Below are 22,077 nucleotides of genomic sequence, written 5' to 3'. Positions count from 1 at the left end.
AATCCAAGTGCTCAGATATAAAAATATGAATATTATAACTCATTTCCTTTTAGAACAGTCTCATAATATGTTAGTTATGTAGGTCAGATCAGTATTGGGTTAACTACAGATCATAACTCATTTGCTGGTTAAGAAATCACTCTAATAGGTCACAGGTTAAATTCTTCATGCATTATATATAATAGCCTATTGTTTTGGGATTTTTAAAAATTTTTATGATTATATATATATGAAGGTCATATGCACTATATATTTCCTGCTGAATGTGGGATAAAAATATTTGAATAACTTTAATTTAGATCATTTCACCTGCTTTTCTACATAAATATTATATTTTTATCTCCTTAGATATTTTTACTAAACACTATTTTCCATGACCATAGAATATTTCCTCAGGTTTCTCAGATGTTAAGAATTGTTTCATCTTGGAGCATTTTTAAAAATAAAATTTATCATACTAAATAATTGAATGATTTTGCTGGATTTTCTCTTTATTTTATTCCTGTAGATTCCTAGAATTACTATTATGAAGTGAACGAATAATAACTTTAAAATGGAATTTATAACTATTCTTAATATAATCACATTTATTTATTCACTGCATTAAAATTCATATTTTTACAAATAAAATATGGTTTATTAAAGAAGTTTAGATGAGAAAACAACACTTTTAATATTCCTACACAAAGACTATTTTATTTTTGATGTATTTACTTACAATTTCAGTAACTATTATTTAAAATACAAAGTATCAGAGTGCTTGGGTGGCTCAGTCAGTTGAATATCCAACTCTTGATTTTGGCTCAGGTCATGATCTCAGGGTCATGAGATTGAGCCCTGCATTAGGCTTCATGATATTGAGCCCTTCATCAGGCTTCATGCTTAGTGAGGAGTCTGCTTAAGATTCTCTCACACTCCCTTTGCCTCTCTCCCTGCTCTCTCTCACTCTCTCTCTCTCAAAATAAATAAATCTTTTTAAAAATTAAAAAAATACAATTTATCTATGTAAAATGAATAGCAGCAGAGAATGCTAAGAATAAATAGGCAGTGGTATTTGGAAAGGTAGATGCAAGAGAGGACTGTGAACCAGCCCCTACTTCAAAGAGATGAAGATTTTAGGTAAAAATATGTATAACATTCCCATTTTAAAGGGAGGACAAGATGGTTACAACATTGAAGAATAACTATCTTGTGCCACCACCTCCAAAGAGAGCATTCAAATGTTGAACACAATCATTCACAAACATTAAATACTTATTTGGGGGGGATGTTCATTCTTGCACCAGCTCCTGAATAAGGCCCCCAGACTACTTTGCTGACCAAGGAAAGATGAGCATGAGAGTAAGCCAAGACACTCAGATTCATGGATCAAAAAATCCAAGCTCAACCATCAGTAACAAATGTTAAAGCTGTCAAAAATACTCAGAGCAACAAGCTGGAATGCATTATGCAATAGCCTAAGGTGAGGAGGGATTACCTCCTGTTTAGTCAAGCAGCTCAAATGTGGAAGCAGAAGCCACTGTACTTGATATGTTATGACTTTGAAAAGTAAAAAGAACACACAGTAAACTCACACAGCATTCAGACGTAGCGATTAGCTAGCCCTTAGCCTGAGAGTGTCATTCATTTATGGGCCAATGACCATGAGCCTGGCAAAAGGCTCCTTGATGATTAGGTTCAGAAAATTTTAAGTGGGAAGAAGAGAAAGTTTCTTCACAGCGAAATGAGGCCTGTACTTTCACTGACTTAAAGAAATGCAAAGGTTTTATAATATATATAAATTTATATATATATATAAAACCCAAACTGAGAAATATGTATTATATCTGTATTATTTAGGGAAAAAGGGAGCATATAATCATGTTATCTTTCAGACTTCAAGACTTGAATACATAAACAGGCAGCTAGGAGACCCATAAAATCTCCCCAAATCTGGATTTATCCAGCATAGCAAAGTTTCTGCCAGCTTTCTAACTGCTGGGCCTAGTGCTTAAATGACCAAAGTAAATTAATCAAGTTACGCTGAAAAAAATTCCTTAACCTCTCAAAACTCTATTCTCTCCACATAATAGTAACTTCTAAAATTAGTTAGCACAGTCTTTCTCCCTTCTGAAAATATTAATCAGAGCAAGACAGTCAGAGCCTTTTATCCCAAAATTGCATAGCTAATTTCTACAGAAATTAGTATGCTCTGAATATGTGTTCCATTATACTCCCTAAATTCAATATTGAAATCCTGAACCCTAAGGTGATATAGTATCAGGAGGTGTGGCCTTTAGGAGGAGGTCAAGAAAGCAAACAGACTTCATGATAAGGATAAATGTCCTTATACAGATCTCCCTAGCCCCTTCTGTACCATGTAGGATACAATAAGAAGTTGACAATCTGCAACCCAAAAGAGGGTCCCCATCAGAACTGGACCATATTGTTACCTTGATCCTGGACTTCTGCCTCCAGAACTGCAAGTAACATGTTTCTGTTGTTTATAAGCTACCCAGTCTATAGTATTCTGTTACAGCAGCCTGAATGGACTAAGATAGAGATTCATTGGTTTGTATCAGCATGTCTTTCTTTTAAAAATTAAAACTTTAATGGGATACCATGTAAAAACAACTAATAGCTATCCAGGCTTTAATGTGAATTAATCAAATCAAATGCTTCCTTACAAACAGTTCACAGAGCTGCTTTAGGGAAATGGGAGATAAAGTGGGTGTGAAGATAGGAAAAACCCTGGAATACAAATAAGTACGGATAGGATGCTATCCTGGTAGATACAGAACCAATCAGAAGGCAGTAAAGGAGAAACAGGATTTGAGATAAAAATCTATCAAGTGGTTGCAAAAATATTGAGACTATGTTATTGTTGTTGCCGCGTTCCTTGCTTCCTGCATTCTTTGCATCTTTCCTTTCTTAGAATTTTGAGCAATAAACTGTATTCCCTGCACTTAAGGATTTCATGGTTGATTAAGAAAAGCAGCATCAAAGGCAACTAACTATAATCCAATCTCAATGTCAAGGAAACCCCTAGCAATAAGTGGTTAGATTCATAGAGTCAGCAAAGAAAAGTATCAGAAAGCAGAGAATCTTTCATTTGGAGCTTGAATAATGCCTTCCCAACAATTTATTTGATCTCACAGTAATTTCCTGCTTAAAATTCAAAGTTCAATTCAAAATATAACTTCCAAAAAAAAAAAAAAAAAACAAAACAAAATATAACTTCCAGGGGATCCTTGGGTAGCTCAGCGGTTTAGCGCCTGCCTTTGGCCCAGGGCTCGATCCTGGAGTCTTGGGATTGAGTCCCGCATCTGGCTCCCAGCATGGAGCCTGCATCTCCCTCTGCCTGTGTCTCTGCCTCTCTCTCTCTCTATGTCTATCATGTATAAATAATAAAATCTTTAAAAAAATATATAGACTTCCATACAAAAGAGTAGAAGTATTGAAGCAGGCTTCTGAATTGTTAATTGGTCCCCAATTATGTAATCATCTTTTAATTTCTTTTGAGCCACATGAGAGAAGAAACACTTTTCTAAACATATAGGTGCTAGGAATTTTCATCAAAATATTAGGTTATGACAAAAATATATTTAAAAACTGTTAGTTGCTTGCTTATGTTAAAATTATTTTAAACCTGATCAGTCCCTGTTTGATGCAGATTAATAATCAAACCCGTTAGCTTGAATATGAGTGAAGAAAAACTTGTGAGCCAAACAGTCAATAGAGAAATTAACGCATAAATATTAAGAATAAGTATAGAAAAGGAACATACAAATCATCCTATTAAACTAAGCCTTTTGTTATAAATGCATTACAATTCAAACCATATTTATTATTTAACTTAATTCATTTCATATTTATTAAAGTTATTAACTAAAATGGATTATACCAAGTAGAAATTATATAAGTATATCAATTATCCATTATATGTCAGGCACCGTATTAGTAGAGGCTGAGGAAAACAAAATAGAAAGTCTAGTTTCTGTCCTTTAGTAGCTTGCAGTTTAGCAAAGACAAAAGACAAATCAACCATTGTGCTATAACTGATATCAAGAAAGAGTCTTATTTCAAACTCCCAGAATCTTAGAAAGTTTCCTGAATGTGATTAGATTATGTATGAACTGAAGTTTAGAGGATGAATAGCTGTTAGGTGTGTAAGACAAGAATGAGCTTTGGAGGCTGAGGATACCCTTAACAGAAAAATTGCCCCCTTTTACCTGGGTAAATCATTGCGTTTTTGGGGAATAAATACTCATGCTTGTGTAGCAATTAATAAAAATGAATTAGCCAGTTTTGGCAAACCAAAGACATTCAGGTTTTCCTCATGGTCTAGGGTCTTGGCCCAGGGCGTGATCCTGGAGTCCCGGGATCGAGTCCTACGTCGGGCTCCCGGCATGGAGCCTGCTTCTGTCTCTGCCTCTCTCTCTCTCTCTGTCTCTCTGTCTCTCTCTCTATGTCTCAAATAAATAAGTAAATCTTTTAAAAAATATATGAATAAAGCAACTTCAGAATAGCAATCAGTTATATATGGATACTTCTAAAGCAGCGATCCCTGGCTAAAGAGTAAATTATTGGGACAATCATTTACACTGATTAGTGATGTAAAGGAGGAGTGATGTAAAGGAGGATAATTACTAAGTGCATATTCATCAAGCCTATTACATGTTTTCTTGTTATACACTGAGAGTAGTACTACAAGGGGAGAGGAGATTTGTCTCCACTTTATAGATGAGGATCTTATCTCTGAGAACTTGAATAAGATATACAAAGTCAAAGAGCCAGAGATACCTGGACCCTATTTCAAAAGAAGGATGATAAGACTCTCCTAGAAAAAACACACTAAAAATACTTGCCAAATGGATTATTCAATGAGTGATTGAATTACTGATTCTCTTGGTACTAAGAATACATTTTACCAGCCTTATAAAATTCAGGTTTTTGTTGATCTAAGAATGGGTCCCCTTGCTGTTGAAGATGCAAATCAGTTATTTTGCAACTACAGTGTTTTTGTTAGATGCCAGGAGAAAGTATTGCTGTGTCAGCGGTTCCTGGAAGGCTGTATCTACATTTTAGGTTTGCTTAGTTGGAAAAGGACTCATTCAGGATTTAAGATTTCAAGGATTTTTAAATTAAGTGTTAGTTAAACAAATTTAGGGTTATCTAAACTTATTCTGAATGATTTTCATTAATTTCAATGTTTTCACCCTTCATAATGGACTTGACCTGGACCTCATTCATTTCATGAAGGAACAGGAGAACAATCATTACTCAAAAAACAAATTGCTGGGGAGAAGCTTGTCACTGAGTGCTCCAATTATAATCCAGCTGAATAATAGATTCAAGAGGGAACTTTTACTTTCAAATCTATGAACACCATAGGAAAACAGTGTGTATGTGTGTGCATGCATATGTATATATGTGTGTGTGTGTATATATGTGTGTGTGTATGTATGCATAATATATGTATTCTCCACATTTGTGTGCCTGTGTGTGCACACGTTTGTGTGTATGTATACACGTGTGTACTAAGGAAGTTAATGCATATGTGTGTATGCTTCAATTTCCTACATGTGAGCAAACAGTCAGGCTTGTGATATAAGATGAAAAAAATATTTTGTGTGTGTAACGATTGACCTAGAAATTTTTTTATTGTTTTGTGACAAGTTGGCCTTCAGAAACATTAATAAACTTACCCAGTACTGCCATGTTCACCTCTGAATTTGACACACACACACACACACACACACTCAGAGTACTATTCTTCAACTCAGTGAGGACATTAGGTCACAAAGCCTTTTTTAAAAAAATCTTAATAGATATTACATTTAATCTACAGATGATGTTGGATATTATGGGCTATTTTAATAATATTATTTCAATCCATGATCATCAGATAATTTTCCATTTATTTGTGTCTTCTTTAATTTTTGTCATCAAAATTTTATAGTATCTATATACAGATATTTTGCCTTCCTGCTTAATTTTTTTAAGACTTTATTCATTTATTCATGAGAGACACAGGGAGAGAGGCAAAGACATGGGCAGAGGGAGAAGACAGCTCCATGCAGGAGCCCAATGTGGGACTTGATCCCGGGACACCAGGATCATGCCCTGAGCCAAAGGCAGACGCTCAACCTCTGAGACACCTAGACATCCCAAATTTATTCATAAATATTTTATTGTTTTTGATACTAGTAAATGGCATTATTCTATTTATTCCTTTTCAGATAATTTATTGTAATATATAGAAATGCTACTGCTACTTAGAAGAGAGCAAAGAGACAAAATCCTTGACACTGGTGTTGGCAATGATATTTTGGATACAGTAATGAAACCAAAGCTGTGAGAACCAGCACATGGCTTATACAAAGCCCGCCCCCCCACACTTAGGTGGAACTTCCCTCTCTAGTTACACTTGCATCAGTCCCAGCATGTCAGGCTCCATTCCCCAGAAGACCAGCCCAAACCTGTCCACACCATGTCTCCCAACACAGGAGTTTTGCAGAGCCTCAGTTCTGGCACCAATGGTGACGGGTCTCATTTCACCAATAGACTGGAGCATACTTAGATAAAAGGTGTACATTCTGACTGGGGACCAAATGCTGCCCACAAAAGGCAAAGAGACCCTCTTTAGATGACCATCCTGAAGGACAAAGTGACCAGGACCAAACAATTGAGCACTTGTAGCACACATAAGAGATACTCCCAGAAATGTCAGGCCCTAGGGAACAGGGAACACTATAGGCAGAGCAGTATAGGACCTCTTTTTCATAAGGTCATTACCCTCAAGAACAGGAGACATAGATGACTTCCTTAACATGCAAAAACAGGGACAGAGACTTAGACACAATGAGAAAACAGAAATTTATCCCAAATGAAAGAACAGGACAAGGCCACAGCCAGAGATCTAAATGAAACAGATATAAGTAACATGCCTGATGGAGAATTTAAGGTAATGATCATAAATATACTAAGTGGATTTGAGCAAAGAGTGGAATACATGAATAAGACCCTTACACACAGATAAGGAATAAGATGGCAGAGCTCAATAAATGAAATGAGAAACACATCTGATGGAATGAACAGTAGGCTGGAAGAAGCAAAGAAATGAATTAATGACCTAGAAGACAGAGTAATGGAAAGCAATCTGAACAAAAGAGAAACAGGCATTATGCAAAACTAGAGTAGACATAGGGACCTAGTGATGCTATCAAATGTAATAACATTTACATAATCGAGTCCCAGAAGAAGAAGAGAGAAAAGGGTGAAGAAAATTCACTTGAAGAAATAATAGATGAAAATTTCCCTAATCTAGGAGGAAACAGATATTCAGATAGAGGAGGCACCGAGAACTCCCATAAAAATTAACAAAAGCAAATTCTTGCCAAAACATGTCATAATTAAATTGGCAAAATATAGTGATAAGAAAAAATGTAAAAGTAGCAAGACAAAAGAAGACAGCAACGTACAAGGGAAAACCCATAAGATTAGCAGGAGATTTTTCTCCAGAAACCTTCTAAGCCAGAAATGATATATTCAAAGTGATATATTCAATTTGCAAGATACAAAATTGGTGTAGAATTATCTACACCAATTGAGGCAGTAGAAAGAGAAATCAAGGAATCAACCCTATTAACAAATGCATCAAATATAATAATATACCTAGGAATAAACCTAACCAATGTGGTGAAAGACCTATACTCTGAAAACTCTATAGTTTTATAACATAGTTGAAAGAAATTAATGATGACACAAAGAAATGAAAAGACATTCCATGGTTATGGATTTGAAGAGTAAATATTGTTAAAATATGTGTACTTCCAAAATAATCTACACATGTAATGCAGTTCCTGTTGAAACACCAATAGCATTTTCCATAGAACCAAAAACAAATGTGTATGGAACTACAAAAGACCTCAAATAGTGAAAGCAATCTTTGAAAACCAAAGCAAAGCTGGACATATCACAATCCCAGTGTTCAAATCGTATTACAAACGTGTAGTGATCAAGACAATATGGTACTGGTACCAAAAATAACACATAGATCAATAGAACCAAATAGAAAACTCAGAAAAAACCAGTAATATATGGCCAATTAATCTTTGACAAAGCAGGAAAGACTATCCAATGGGAAAAAGACAGTAAACTGGACAACTACATGCAAAAAAAAAAAAAAAAAGGAACTGGACCATTTTCTTAGACCATACACAAAAATAAATTCAAAATGGATTAAAAACCTAAATGTGATATTGAAACCATAAAAACACTAGAAGAAAGCACAGGTAGTAACTTCTCTGTTCAGCCCTAGCAAATTTTTTCTAGATAGATTGCCTGTGGCAAGGGAAACCAAAACAAAAATAAGCTATTGTAACTACATCAAAATGAAAAGCTTCTGCACAGTAAAGGAAACAATTAACAAAACTAAAAGTTAACCCATGGAATGGGAGAAGATATTTGCAAATGACATATCTGATAAAAAGTTAGTGTCCAAAATATATAAAGAAGTTTAAAAAATTCAATACCCAAAAACAAATAATCCAGCTAAAAATTAGACAGAAGACACAAATAGACTTTTCTCTAAAGAAGATGTCCATCTGTCCAGATGGTCAGATTCATGAAAAGTTGTTTATCATCAGCTACCATCAGGAAATTGCAAATCAAAATTACAATGCGATATCACCTCACACCTGTCAGATGGCTAAAATCAATAACACAAGAAACAACATGTGTTAACGAGAATGTGAAGAAAAAGGAACCCTCGTGCACTGATGTGGCAACGCAAACAGGTACAGCCACTCTAGAAAACAGTATGGAGTTTTTTCCAGAAGTTTAAAATAGAACAATTCCAAGAACTAGCAATTGCACTACTGGGTATTTGCCCAAAGTATAAAAAACAGTAATTCAAAGAGATACATGCACCCCAATGTTTACTGCAGTCAAGATGTGGAAGCAGCCAAAGTGTTCACTGTTTGCTGAATGGATAAAGAAGTGTGTGTGTGTGTGTGTGTGTGTGTATTAGAATGTTATTCATCCATAAAAAGAATGAAATCTTGCCATTTGCAAAGACATGTATGAAGCTAGATGGTATAATGCTCAGCAAAATAAGTCTGTTATAGTAAGCAAATAGCATATGATTTCATTCATAGGTGGAATTTAAGAAACATAACAACCAAGAAAAGGGGAATGAGGGGGGTGAGGAGATGAGGCAAATCAAGAAACAGACTCTATTAGAGTTTAAAAAACTGCTTATTGCCAGAGGGGAATGGGGTGAGATTATGGGTTAAATAGGTGATGGGAATTAAGGAACGTGCTTGTTGTGGTGAGCAGCCAGCGATCTATGGAATTGTTGAATCGCTATATTGTACACCTGAAATTAAGACAACACTGTATGTTAACTAATTGAAACTATTATAAAAACTTAAAAAGTTAAAAAAATGGACAAAGAGCCTACATAACATTTTCCCAAAGAACACATATAGGTAAGCAATATATACATGAGAAAATACTCAACATCACTAATCATCAAGGAAATACAAATCATAACCACAATGAAGTATTATCTCATACCAGTTAGAATGACTATTATAGAAAAGACAAGAAATAAAAAGTACTGTTGAGGATGTGGAGGAAGGGGAACACTTGTACACTGTTGGTGGGAATGTAAATGGATGCAGCCACTGTGGAAAATAGTGTGGAGATTCCTCAAAAATTAAAAATTGACCTATCATATGATCCGGCAATTCCACTTATGCATATATATTATAAGGAAACAAAATCAATACCTTGAAGAGATACAAGTACTCCTGTGTTCATTACCACATTATTTACAACAGCTGAGACATGCAAACAACTGAAGTATCCATAAATGGGTAAATGGAACAGGAAAATTTGCTCTCACCTTTTACTCTCTCTCTGCCATTTGTGACAAAACGAATGAACCGTGAGAGCACTATACTAAGTGAAATAAATCTGAAAGAGAAAGACAAATACTTCATGACTTCATTTATAAATAGAATCTAAAAAACCCTGAACTACAGAAATAGAGAGTAGATTGGTTGTTGCTAGAGGTGAGGAAGGTAGATACAGGCAATCAGAAGTTACGAAATTCTGGTTATAAGGTAAATAAATTCTGGGGACTCAATGTACAGCTTGGTGAGCACAGCTAAGCATACTCCATTGGATATTTGAAAGTTTCTAAGGCAGTAACTCTAAAAAGTTCTCATCACTTAAAAAAATGTAACCCTGTGAGGTGATGGATGTTAAATAAACATGGTAGTAATCATTCCACAATATATACATATATCAAATCTTTACGCAATGTACCCTAAACTGATACAATGTTATATATCAAGTATATCTCAATAAAACAGAGAAAAGGTCATTGCCAACAAAAAGAAGTATGAAAAATATGTCAAATAAATATCAGGACTGATATTGACTTAACTTTTTCATCAGGGATTATTAATTTATTGCTAGAATAAAAATCTTTATGTCAACATCTGTAAGGATTTGATATGACAATATTCATACTAAGTAGGTTTACAATTTTTTTTTTAAATTCAAGAGAGACAAGAATCACTAGGTAGTAGTCCAAGTTCAAATTTTGGAATATTGAGTGTTACTATCTTAGTAGAAACAGAATTCAAAGCAGAATTGGAAATTTTTAGATGTCATATTATTGACCAAAAATATCTTCTATCTGATAAAATGCTTTTGATAGGGAAGGAAGGCCATACTGCTATAAACCAACAAGGGAATTTATTGGCGTGTATGATTGCAAAGATCAGAAGTAGGATTGGCTTTAACCATGGCACCATCGGAAGTTTGGTATACCAGTCAAAGCTCCACCCTTGGCTCTGCTCACTTTAACATGTCAGTTTCATCCTAAAATTAGTTCCCCTGATAACAACAAAAAAATATGGCTGCAATGGTTTCTCATCTCATACACTATAATGTCTACAGTAAGAAAAATCATATTTCTTTCACCTCCCTGCAAGGAGAAAAGAAACTTTTTTTTTTCTCCAGAATCCCTAAAAACTCCTGAAACTTCATTGTTTCCTACTGTATTATGGTATTCATTCTTAAGCCCATTATTGGAGACAGGGTATGAAGTACAGTAGGTAGCTTCAGAAATCAGAGCCTACATTTGTATCTTTGGAAAAAGAGTCAAGCTTACACAGATCTCACATCTGACTACTGTGGAGGGGAAGTTTTCTAAAGGAAAATCTGAAAAGTGGATAATGTTGCTAGCTAGAAGGAGAGCCATAGAAGTGAACATAAAGAGACTTGTTTAAGAAAAATTACTTGAGAGTAGGGGTAATTAGAATAAAGAAAATTAAGAAACAACTGCCATAACTGAGACTCAAGATTATAAAAGTTTTGACCAAGATTATAAAAGCTGGAGTAATCAAGAGATAAACAGATACAGGAGGCCTAAAACTATAACAACAAATGGGAGACTGACTCTACCCTGAATTGCAATAATATTCTAAGAGTTATGAAAAGCAAAGGCAGCATATTTTTTATGTATTATACCTCATTATAGAAATTGATCCTGTTTAGAGGGCACAGTCTTAAGAAGAACTAGAGAAAAGGAACAAAAATATCAAAATGGCATGGAAAACGCGACCTACTGTTTCTTCATTCTAAATCTAGTATGGCTGTGTTGAGGACCTATTAGGTAAAAATAGCCAGGTTGATGAACCTGAATGCACAGTAGCTAGCAATGTAGAAAATGAAATCTTTGGTCAAAATCAACTCTAGGAAAATTTTTCAGATGACTAGAGTTCAATTGCCTTTGAAACAATTTGGAACACACTCTGAACTTGCCTCACCTTTTCACTATAGTTATAACGTAACAGGCAGGTGCATCCCACTTTTTACAGCTGTGTGAAGAAATCTCCAATATCAAACAATGAGTATTTAGTTGATTTACTTCCAAGTTCACAATCTCAAGGTTATATGGCATGTTGGGTTATATGCATGTTATTCTAACTCTTCTAGGATATTTTAGGTTTTGGTTATTTGTTCTCTCCTTCTTCATTGGCTAGTTTTGTATTCACACACTGGCTCATGTCATTATGTTTTCTTTGAGTGCTAAGGTTAAACTCTTTCTGAGTTTTGCTACTACTACATTCCCGGAGAAAAAGAGTAATTTTCTATTGGTATTCACTATTTTTTTCCTTGCATCCAACTACAATCATGTTTCCTCTTAACAGCTAGAATTTCCATGACAGTGTTCCCTTGTATCTTTTCAGAAATGGATTCTGACCCATCTTCCCTGAATATCTAACTCAGTTTCTTTTTTACCTCCATGTTTTCTAACTCCAGTTATTTTGATTAAATGAATTAATGTAACAAAGCATTTTTAAAATTTTTTTATCAAAATTTTTTAATCCCTCCTAGTTTTCTCTATTCTATTTTTAGAAAATGTATAGGTTCATTAAAGATAACCAATTTCCATAAAATTTACTTGACCACATCAAGTTGATACCGTCCTATCTGAAATTGTTATACTTTTCTCTAGTGAGTTTCCAATTATTGGTATTCTTACTTTTTTTTGAGTGCTTATATGTGCCATGCTCTGTGTAAAGTATTTTATAACTGTTTTCTTTTTCATATTTATGTTTGTGAGGTCGATACCACTAATGTTCACATTTACACATGAGTAAATTGAACTCCATGAAGGTGAAATACCTAAAATCAATTAGGAAGTGTTGGAATCTATCTTTGAATTCTAGCCTACAAACCTGATATATTTAATCACTGTATTTTGCTTCTTCTCTGTTTTCTTCTTTTACTTGTGATTAGCAGGGTCTAAATTTAGGGCTCTTGTTTTGAGTTCAGACAAGATAAATATGCATTAAACTCCATATTGATAAACTCCATTGATAAGCAAGATGTATTTTCAATACATCTAGTCTCAGTTATCTGTGATATTTTTCTAACAACTTCATAGAGAGTTTTGCAAATCCATCAGTCAAATATCTCATCTGGAATATCCTGTATTCATGCACATGAGGATGCAGAATGTGTTTAATGCTTGCATTTTAATTCCTCTGACTCTTATTAGTCAGCCATTAGTTGAATCTGTAGAACTACCTTTATGTTTCTGCAAATGCTAACTCATTCCCTGTCCCCGTATACCTCATAGGGAACCTCCATTGAGTAAGACATGATTGTTGAAGCTGGATTTCTTCTTTAAAGACATATAATGAACTTTTAATGTGTAAAGTAAAATAATAATTATTAGGAATGAGAAGTTGAAAAGAATGACTCTTCTCCTTTGATTTATTGGAAGCCAAATCCCACCTTTTATACACTTGTGACCACTTCTTAAAAATCATTTCTATGAATTCCTAGTCTATTATACATTCCTTAAATGTTAATCCTCATGGAATTTGGCCTTAGTCATCTTTTTTTTTATCTCAAAAAATAGTTGTGTGTACATTTCTGTTGTGATTTAATAAACATATACAAGTAATACCTGGCAATGAAATCTCTATCTCAGTCTATTTGTAGTCTAATATACCAAATAGTTTACAAAACATTTATGCTTAAACATACTACAGACATTTCAAGCTAACATATTTAAAGGAAAATTCTTGTTCTCTCTCACATTATTCTTCCTCCTCATGCATTCTCCATCTCAGTAAATGGAGATTTAGTCCACAGTATCCCTCAATCCAGTAAAACTAAACAACTTCCTCCTCCTCTTCTAAGACTTTATTTATTTAACACTAACCACTTACTGACCACCCAGGTGCCCCTAAACTCATTCTCCTTTTTCATTCTCCTAATCCAGTAACCAAATCCTTTCTGTTTTATCTTCTTATTCTCTCTCATCTCTCCCTTCACACTTCTTACTACTAAAGATCAAGCCTGTGTTACTTCTTTCCTACATTGGTACATTATCTTTTTCATCATTTTCCAGAATAAAAATACTATCCCTTCTCCAAATCATCCTTCACCCTACTGTCAGAATGCTGTTTCTAAGGATTAATTGAGTAGCTCTACTGCTTGAAATCCTTCGTTTTCTTCAGGACAAAACATAAACTTCAGAGCATAATATAACACGGTCTTTATGTCCTGGCTATTATCTCTTTTCTTTAATGTGCTGCTAGGGGAATGAGACATACAGAATGTTTGCTAATTCCAGAAAACATCATATGTCATGAGGCAAGAACATGGCAAATGGTTTTTTATAACATATATGGAACATACAAAGACATGATTCCAATAAATGATTTTTATATTATATCACATGTATAATCATTTTAATATATAAGAATATGAATCAATCATTATATATTTTATTATCTCTATAATATTTCAAGTTGCAAAGTGTTTATATTTATACTAATTAGAATTAATTATAATCATACAATACAAGCAGTATCTGACATCTTTTTTAAATGTATGAAAAAATTATTAGGTATTTATTCTTTCACTCTTAAAAATAGGCTTTTATTTACACTTCATATTCTCTAAGGTTGAGATGAATGTCATGGGAGAAGAAAAGACAAGTATAAAACTCTGGAAAATTAAGTAACACCTTTACCTGGTGATGGAGGTGGAAACAGGCCCATCAACTCTGTTAGCCTGCATTAGTTCAGCCATAAAAGAAAGTATATGACTTCACCATAGTCTTCTGTGGTAACCTAATTCTCACAAGCTATCTCAGGATAACAGATTGGAAACATTTGTATAAAACTTTCATTTTCCACAGACCTTTTTTTTTTTTCCCCAGAATCCCGGAAGTGCTTTTCTTTAAGTTATTAAGTTACATCAGCTTTTTGGATTCTATTACCAGAAAGTAACAAGCTTTTCTTCATCTTTTAAAGTCAAGATCTAAAGAATGTTAGCGTATTGTGAAGCAATTATTTATTCCAATTAAGATAAAAGGTATACAGTTCAAGGGATTTAGTATTACCATTAAAAATGATAGACAAATGGATATATTTTAGGATTAAATCTATTTAAGTTCTATTAGTGTGATATAGCCTGGTGGGAGAGCAAGGGTTACTACAATTCCATTATTTTGGAGTTAAACCTTAAATAGTGAGCACACACATTCCTCTAAAGATTAAGAAGCATTTCCTTTCATACTTGATTTGCCACATGGAGTTGATTACTTCTAAATTTGATTCGACTCTTATAGAGTAAGCCTCATCAGTTCCAGGGGAGAACTCTAAAGCTTTGACTTTAATGCCTCAGAATGGTGCTACATGTAAATTAAGTTAATGTGTAGTCATCTCTATAGATTTGAATTCTCAGGAAAATAACGTCTTACAATATTTCTTTTTCCTGTAATAAATGACCTGTAATAAATTTCCTATAAGGAATCCATAACCAGCAATATCAGAATGAGTACAAAATTTAATGTTGTCATATACATTGTTTTTGAACTTTAGTATAGTTAGTAAATGCTATTGAAATCTTATGGAACTTAAATATTGCATTATAATCCATGATTACAATAACAAGAGGTTTAAGTCATATATAAGAAAAGTGAATCTTTTATCTCCATATTTGTTAAAACATATATAGGCCAGACATTTCTTCAGACTTCATTTCCTCAGAGAGAACTTCTCTGAATATCCCAATTACCCTCGTTTGTCATTTACCCTGCCTTAATTTTTTTGTCAGCGCTTAGTTTTACTGATGATATATTATATATTAATCATTTTATTTTTAATCTCACTAGAATAAGATTTTGAGTTACTACGGTATGTCTAGTACTTTTCTCAATTGATATTTGTTAACTGAATGTATAAATGCATGATAATATATGCCAATGAAGGGCCCTTTATTTGGAGTTAGACAACATTGGTTGGCATGACTATTAATAATGGCAAAAGGTGAAGGACTATTGATAATAACCTTGTCTATAAAATAAAATATGAATGATGTCATTTACTAGGATTGTTGGTTGAACATATCAAATGAGCCCTAATGAAAGTACTGTATACAATGTTCGAGTTTACTGATTGTTAGCATTGTCATTGCTTTGACTTCTTTTTTTGAACCAGTTAAACTATCTTTAAATTTGATCACATTCTTTAAATTATTTTGTTTTCCAAAAGGAGGAGACAAATTTAACTGCCTTAGGTATATTTATTTAATTCATATATCATCTACTATTTGACTAAACATATAAACAAAAAATAGACTGGGCAAGATTTAAAAATTGGACTCTGTCACATCTCTATAGCACTAATCACTTTCTTTAGAGGCATATATTTTCTAAAGATTTATAATATATGCATATATGTTATATTAAGTATCAAAAGAAAACAGAAAAAATAGATTGTCGAGGTAGGTATAAACATAGATTCCTGAGTAATGAAGAATGCTCTATCTATTTAGATACCTAAAAAATACAAGAATGGAGGATTGGGGGTTAATGAGATATATAGAAGAGAAAATTTATGTACTTATGAGTGTGATCATAAAACAGGTAGATCTTTGCTTTTTATAATAATGCTTATGAGAGAGAATTATTCAGAGAGTAGACTTTCCACAATGAATGAATATGACCTATCTCATACGCGTCAGCCAACTTAAATATGTAGTCACCTTACCCCTATTTTTGCATGAAGTGCCCAAAAACAAAGTGACCATGGTGGTAGAGATTACCTGAGCCCAATAAGAATGAATGAGCCTCTCAACAAAGATGGTAGAGCTACTGTCACTGCTGTATGTAAGATTTGCCAACAAAAGAGACCAAAAATGGGCCTTCAATATAGCACAATTCTTTGAAGAGAGTAGGTCTCATGTTGGTTACATAGGACTTCTACCCTGGAAGGTACAAATATTCATCTTTAGCAGATTTAGTATTTATTCAGAATATAGATTTACCTTTTCTGCCTAGGGTGCCTCTACCTGAACCACCACCCAAAGGCTTACAAAGTACTTAACCTACTGATATGTAATTCTGTATGACATTGCCTTAGACCAAAGGGCCTATTTTCTAAGAAAGTAGTTATTATCACAAGCATATGAATACAGAATACACTGATAATTGTATGTTCTTTATTAATGAGTTCACTGGGGGCAACTCTGCATGCTCTGTCTGGACCACTGAACCAGTATATGGGATGGCAGAAACCATGGCCTGGCAAAAGCAAGGCTACTGAAGTTTTAGACCCCTCAAGAATAAATGTCTGGGTTCACTCCAGTAGGAAAGCATAAAGACTAGCCAAAGTACTGGCTAAGAGTGAGGGAAATGTGGAAAAGCAATAGAATAGAGAGACAATGAATACTGATAGTGGTGTCAGGACAGAGCAGATAAAACCGCAGGGGCCGTAGCTTGCTTCACAGATTCTTATTCCTTAAGTATTTCAGATATTGAGGCAAGATAACACCTTGAAGTAGACCACAAATAACTGGATTTTACCTCTGCCCTCCCCTGCTCTGTTCAGAAAAGAAATGAGGGTATTGTCCTCATAATTATGGAGACTCCATATTATAGTATGAAAGCTAGATATGAAGAGCAATAGTGTATCTCTATGGTTCTAGAGTTGGAATATATCATTCTTCCCACATTCACCACTTCAGATCTTCCAGGCCTAATAAATAGCTTGTTGTAGCTGCCACTATAGTGATTTGATCTGTGTGGGATCTCACATACTTCATTCAGAGAGTACAACTCCTTGACTCCTGCATTTTCTACCCAAGGGATTTCCTAAAGCGGACTCCATGGGACTCTGCTTGGTTTTCACATATGCACATCTTAAAAGTAGTCTTGGCTAATACCCAATGGAGCAATGCTTTTATTAATGGGAGATGGGGAACCATGGTTAAATTCTTCTGCCTTTCTCACCCCAACATAGTCAGGTCTCTATAAACTGAGAAGCAGTATATTTGAATTTTATAGGGGCATCCTAAGGGATTAAAAAAAACTATTTAGCAGTAACCAGCTCAAAATAATCTCTAAACTATTTTATTTTCCTGTCTCTCACTTCTGTTCCCTGGGATTGCACTACCAAAAAAACAAACAAACAAACAAAAAAACAAAAACAAACAAAAATACAATAGCAATTAAACACTCTGCCAGAGACTGCTTTCTGGGGAACCCAGGCTAAGATAAAGATCTTTTCTGGATTGCAAGATATTTCTCAAGTAAGAGGAGAGCAATGAAAGTTAAAGATGTAAAAAACAGTGAACAGAAATAGCACTGGGATTCATCTATTAAATGATTATGTATGGGCTTTATATTCAGAACAGCATTCTGCCTTTAAATAGATTATTGCTATTTTTCTTTTTTTTCATTTTATTTTTTTATTTTTATTTTTTTAATAATAAATTTATTTTTTTATGGATGTTCAATTTGCCAACATACAGAATAACACCCAGTGCTCATACCGTCAAGTGCCCTCTCAGTGCCCGTCACCCATTCACCCCCACCCCTTGCCCTGGTTTATGTATACAATGGAATATTAGCCATTAGAAATGACAAATACCCACCATTTGCTTCAACGTGGATGGAACTGGAGGGTATTAGCTGAGTGAAATAAGTCAATCGGAGAAGGACAAACATTATATGGTCTCATTCATTTGGGGAATATAAATAATAGTGAAAGGGAATAGAAGGGAAGGGAGAAGAAATGGATAGGAAATATCAGAAAGGGAGACAGAACATGAAGATTATTGCTATTTTTCTAATTTTGTTAATTTATGTCATAATTTAAGACCCAAATAGTAGGCATCTACACTATGCTTCTTCTGTTGACCAAAATCTGTGAATGATTGTCAAATTTAGCAACTATTTTTATAATAGTTTTGAAAAATAATTACCATAATTGGGTAACTTGTTATTTTTAAAAAACTATGAACATACTGAATATAATTTCCCAATACATTTTTTAAAAGAAAGCCTTAGGAATTCTTTTCTTGTGCAATCAATTATATTACTAAGTAAGAAATCTAAGTGAAAAAAATATGTCTGAACTCTGGGAGTGGATATGTACCGATATAACTAAAGATATAAATGCAGGGTAAATTTTGAAATGTAAGAGCAGGACAGTTATTTCAAGTCCCTCATGCCATAAAAAAATGTTTGTCTTATTTTAATTTCCATTTTAAATTTTAAAATTTTAATTATTTTAAATTTTTTATTTATTTTAATAATAAATAATTTATTTTAATGTATTTTAAATTTTTAAATTTTAAATTTTAAAATTAATCCCTCTTTCCTCTCTCACTTGCTCTGGCTCTTGCTCTTTGATCCCTTGTACTACCATGTTCCTTCAGGTAAAGGGTCTGCAGTAGAAATATGACAACACCAGAATTTTCCTGAATCCCTTCTGTGGTGGTATTATCTCTTGGCAGACTCCATGTTACAGAATGGATGTCTTGCGGCATAATTCATGAAAATATTACCTTAGTCGAATCTTCCTGTTAGAATAATACATGTCATAAAGTACGTATAGGTTCTACAATATTGTAGGAAATTCAAGTGGGAGCAAACTATCTCAGATGATAAATTTTCATTAGTCATAGGTGTCACTATTAGTAAATAAAGGAACATTGTGGTTCTCTAAAGCAGAAACCACGAGAGAGGAGGAAAAGTCAAAAGATATACATGACAAAATCAGATACTCTTAAGAGTAAGTCTGATGCTCTAAGATATTAGATTGTTCTCAAAATCGTTAGAGGGATACTATTTCATTGTTTTAACAGCTTCATTTTGTCATGTTTACATGCTTACACACCAGAATAAACAATGTTCTATTACATTGGAGAGTTGGTTTTTATTCAGTTACATGAGTCTCTCGAGTAATGAAAACTCACCTAAGCAACATTTAACCTACTTCTTGGCTGAGTTTCCTGTAGTTTAGCAACTAGCATACAATGAATAGCTATTTGATTGGCACCCATGTGCTCCAACAAGAATATCTCTAAATTCAGAGAAATCCAAACAAAAAGAAAGTAGTTGGTTGTACCAATACATTAAAAAAAGAAAAAGGATAATAAAATATATTTAGACAAAAGAGCAAATAAAATATTTTTTATCCTTGTCAAGTCATACAGTAGGCTTTTATGACTTTCTGCTCTTATATCATAAAAGCTATATCACATGGTATTCTTTTGAGATTTGCAAATGATGTTCTAACATTTTAAATTAATTTCTATAATAAAGCATTTTAGACTTTGAGTCTTCAGAAAAATGCTCATTTTCCCATTTTTTCAATATCTGTCAACTAATTCCCACACATCTATTTTGCTCATTACATTACTGATCATCCAGAGGAAAAAAAATCTTTCCAGCACAGCATTTAGCAATAATCAGGAGGTGTGGAGTTTTGGTAACACACTGTAGAGTTTCTCACCAATCTTGTTTCTTAGTTTTGTGCACACAGAGGGACTATATTTTCCACAATTTTATGTAATTAAATTGATACCCTATGACTAGTTCTGAACAGTAGAATGTAGAGAGTAGAGTATACCCTATTTTGCCCAGGTCCCTAAAATTTCCTTAAGAACTTTGGCTAGGAAACTAATCTCTTCTTTATGACCACAAGTAAAGGATTTCAGATGCCAAAGGCGCACAGTAGAAAGATGATGGAGTCCAGAATGACTACTAGATTAAAGGTTCTCAGGAAAGATTCCTCATTAGCATCAGATAGTCAAATTAGGAGCAAAAATTAAGAAATAACTTTTCATTTGATTAATCCACTAAAACTTGAAAACTGTTCATTTTAGCAGCTCATGGTAAACGCCTTCATGTGAGAAAATGTTCTGCATCACTTGCCATCAGGGAAATACAAATCAAAACTACAATGAGATACCACCTCACACCAGTGAGAATGGGGAAGATTTTAGAGTTAAATACAGTGATCCTGAGGTCAAATATAGTTATCAGATCTATACTACAGAGCAAGCTGATATGTATAAATCCTCATTTAATTTCAGTCATCTCAGATACATTCACCTAATGAAGCTCTATTGAACAGAAATGGGATATTAGACTCTGATAGATGAGTTCCACAAAAATCTGAACATGCAAACTATGGAAAATCATAATCCTTACTGAGACCTGAAACCCAGTTTCTTCTCTCATTTCCAACCAATCCAATAAATTACTTCTGTCTTCCACTGCCCCAGCTATTTGGAAAGTAGAGATACTGATTATTGTGAGAAAATTTACTTAAAAAATATATTTTATTTATTTGACAAAGAGAACCGGAGAACACAAGTGGAGGGAGCAACGGAGGGGGAGGGAGAAGCAGGCTCCCCACAGATGCAAGGCTGGATCCCAGGATCCCGGGATCATGGCCTGAGCAGAAGGCATCTGCTTACCCAACTGAGCCACCCAGGTGCCCCAAGTGCTATTTTTAACAGTCAGTATGAGGATACACTAAAAATATTGGTGATATACTTAAAACAAGCTATATTTTTTTGCATTTAAAAAAGGAAAGCAATCAGGTATTCTGGAGAAAGTGTAGAAATAGCATACAAGAAAGTTACAAAAACATATTTGAAGAAGGTAAAATACGTAATGATTACAAAAATTGATGGAGTTTAGAAAGAATATATTTAACTGAAATGCTGAGAATATCATACATAGAATAATAGGAATAGAAACATTGGGTGTATAAGAAAAAATCTTAGTACACACTTGTTCAGCAGTAAAGTTAATAAATACATACATACATACAAATAAATATCTCCTGTAAATATTCTTTTTCACTTTTTAGAATTAACCTATAACACTCGGAAAACTAAAATATTACCAGAGCATAGGTGTTTTTAACCTGGATGATGTGGAAGTAAAGATATAACTGCAAAGGCTGGGAAGTAAAAGGGAGGAGTAGAAATAGAGATAAGAATAGTATTGCTACTATCTTCATACTTATATAAAGATGAATCAAATGATTCTGGATAATTAACAAGCTAATAGTTGTAAGGAGAAGTTGATAGGTTATTGGAAATAATGTAAGGGGTTCATAGCTTCATCTTAATTGCTAAGAGTCAATAGACAATGTCTAGAATTAATGCAAGAAATACTAGCATAGGTATGCTATTAAACATTATTTAAGTAGCCAAGAAGAGAAAACAAATGGTTATATATGTTTATTT

At 33.8% G+C, this 22,077-nt stretch overlaps 1 protein-coding gene across 4 annotated transcripts in view; it reads right to left on the bottom strand.

Moving 5' to 3' along the window:
• The window catches only part of CNTN5 (contactin 5), a 1,290,695-nt gene that overhangs the window by 804,652 nt on the left and 463,966 nt on the right, over positions 1-22,077 (bottom strand). For 3 of the 4 annotated variants that reach the window (XM_077867587.1, XM_077867590.1, XM_077867589.1), the window contains exon 3: positions 9,893-9,963. The exons of the other annotated variant lie outside the window; for it this stretch is intronic. The gene's annotated coding sequence lies outside the window, so the exon portion shown is untranslated. The remainder of the gene's footprint in view (positions 1-9,892; positions 9,964-22,077) is intronic. 4 annotated transcript variants of the gene reach the window in all.

The sequence above is a fragment of the Canis aureus genome, chromosome 23 (genome assembly GCF_053574225.1).
Source record: "Canis aureus isolate CA01 chromosome 23, VMU_Caureus_v.1.0, whole genome shotgun sequence".
NCBI classification, from domain to species: Eukaryota; Metazoa; Chordata; class Mammalia; order Carnivora; family Canidae; genus Canis; species Canis aureus.
This window is presented reverse-complemented; position numbering and strand designations above follow the sequence as displayed.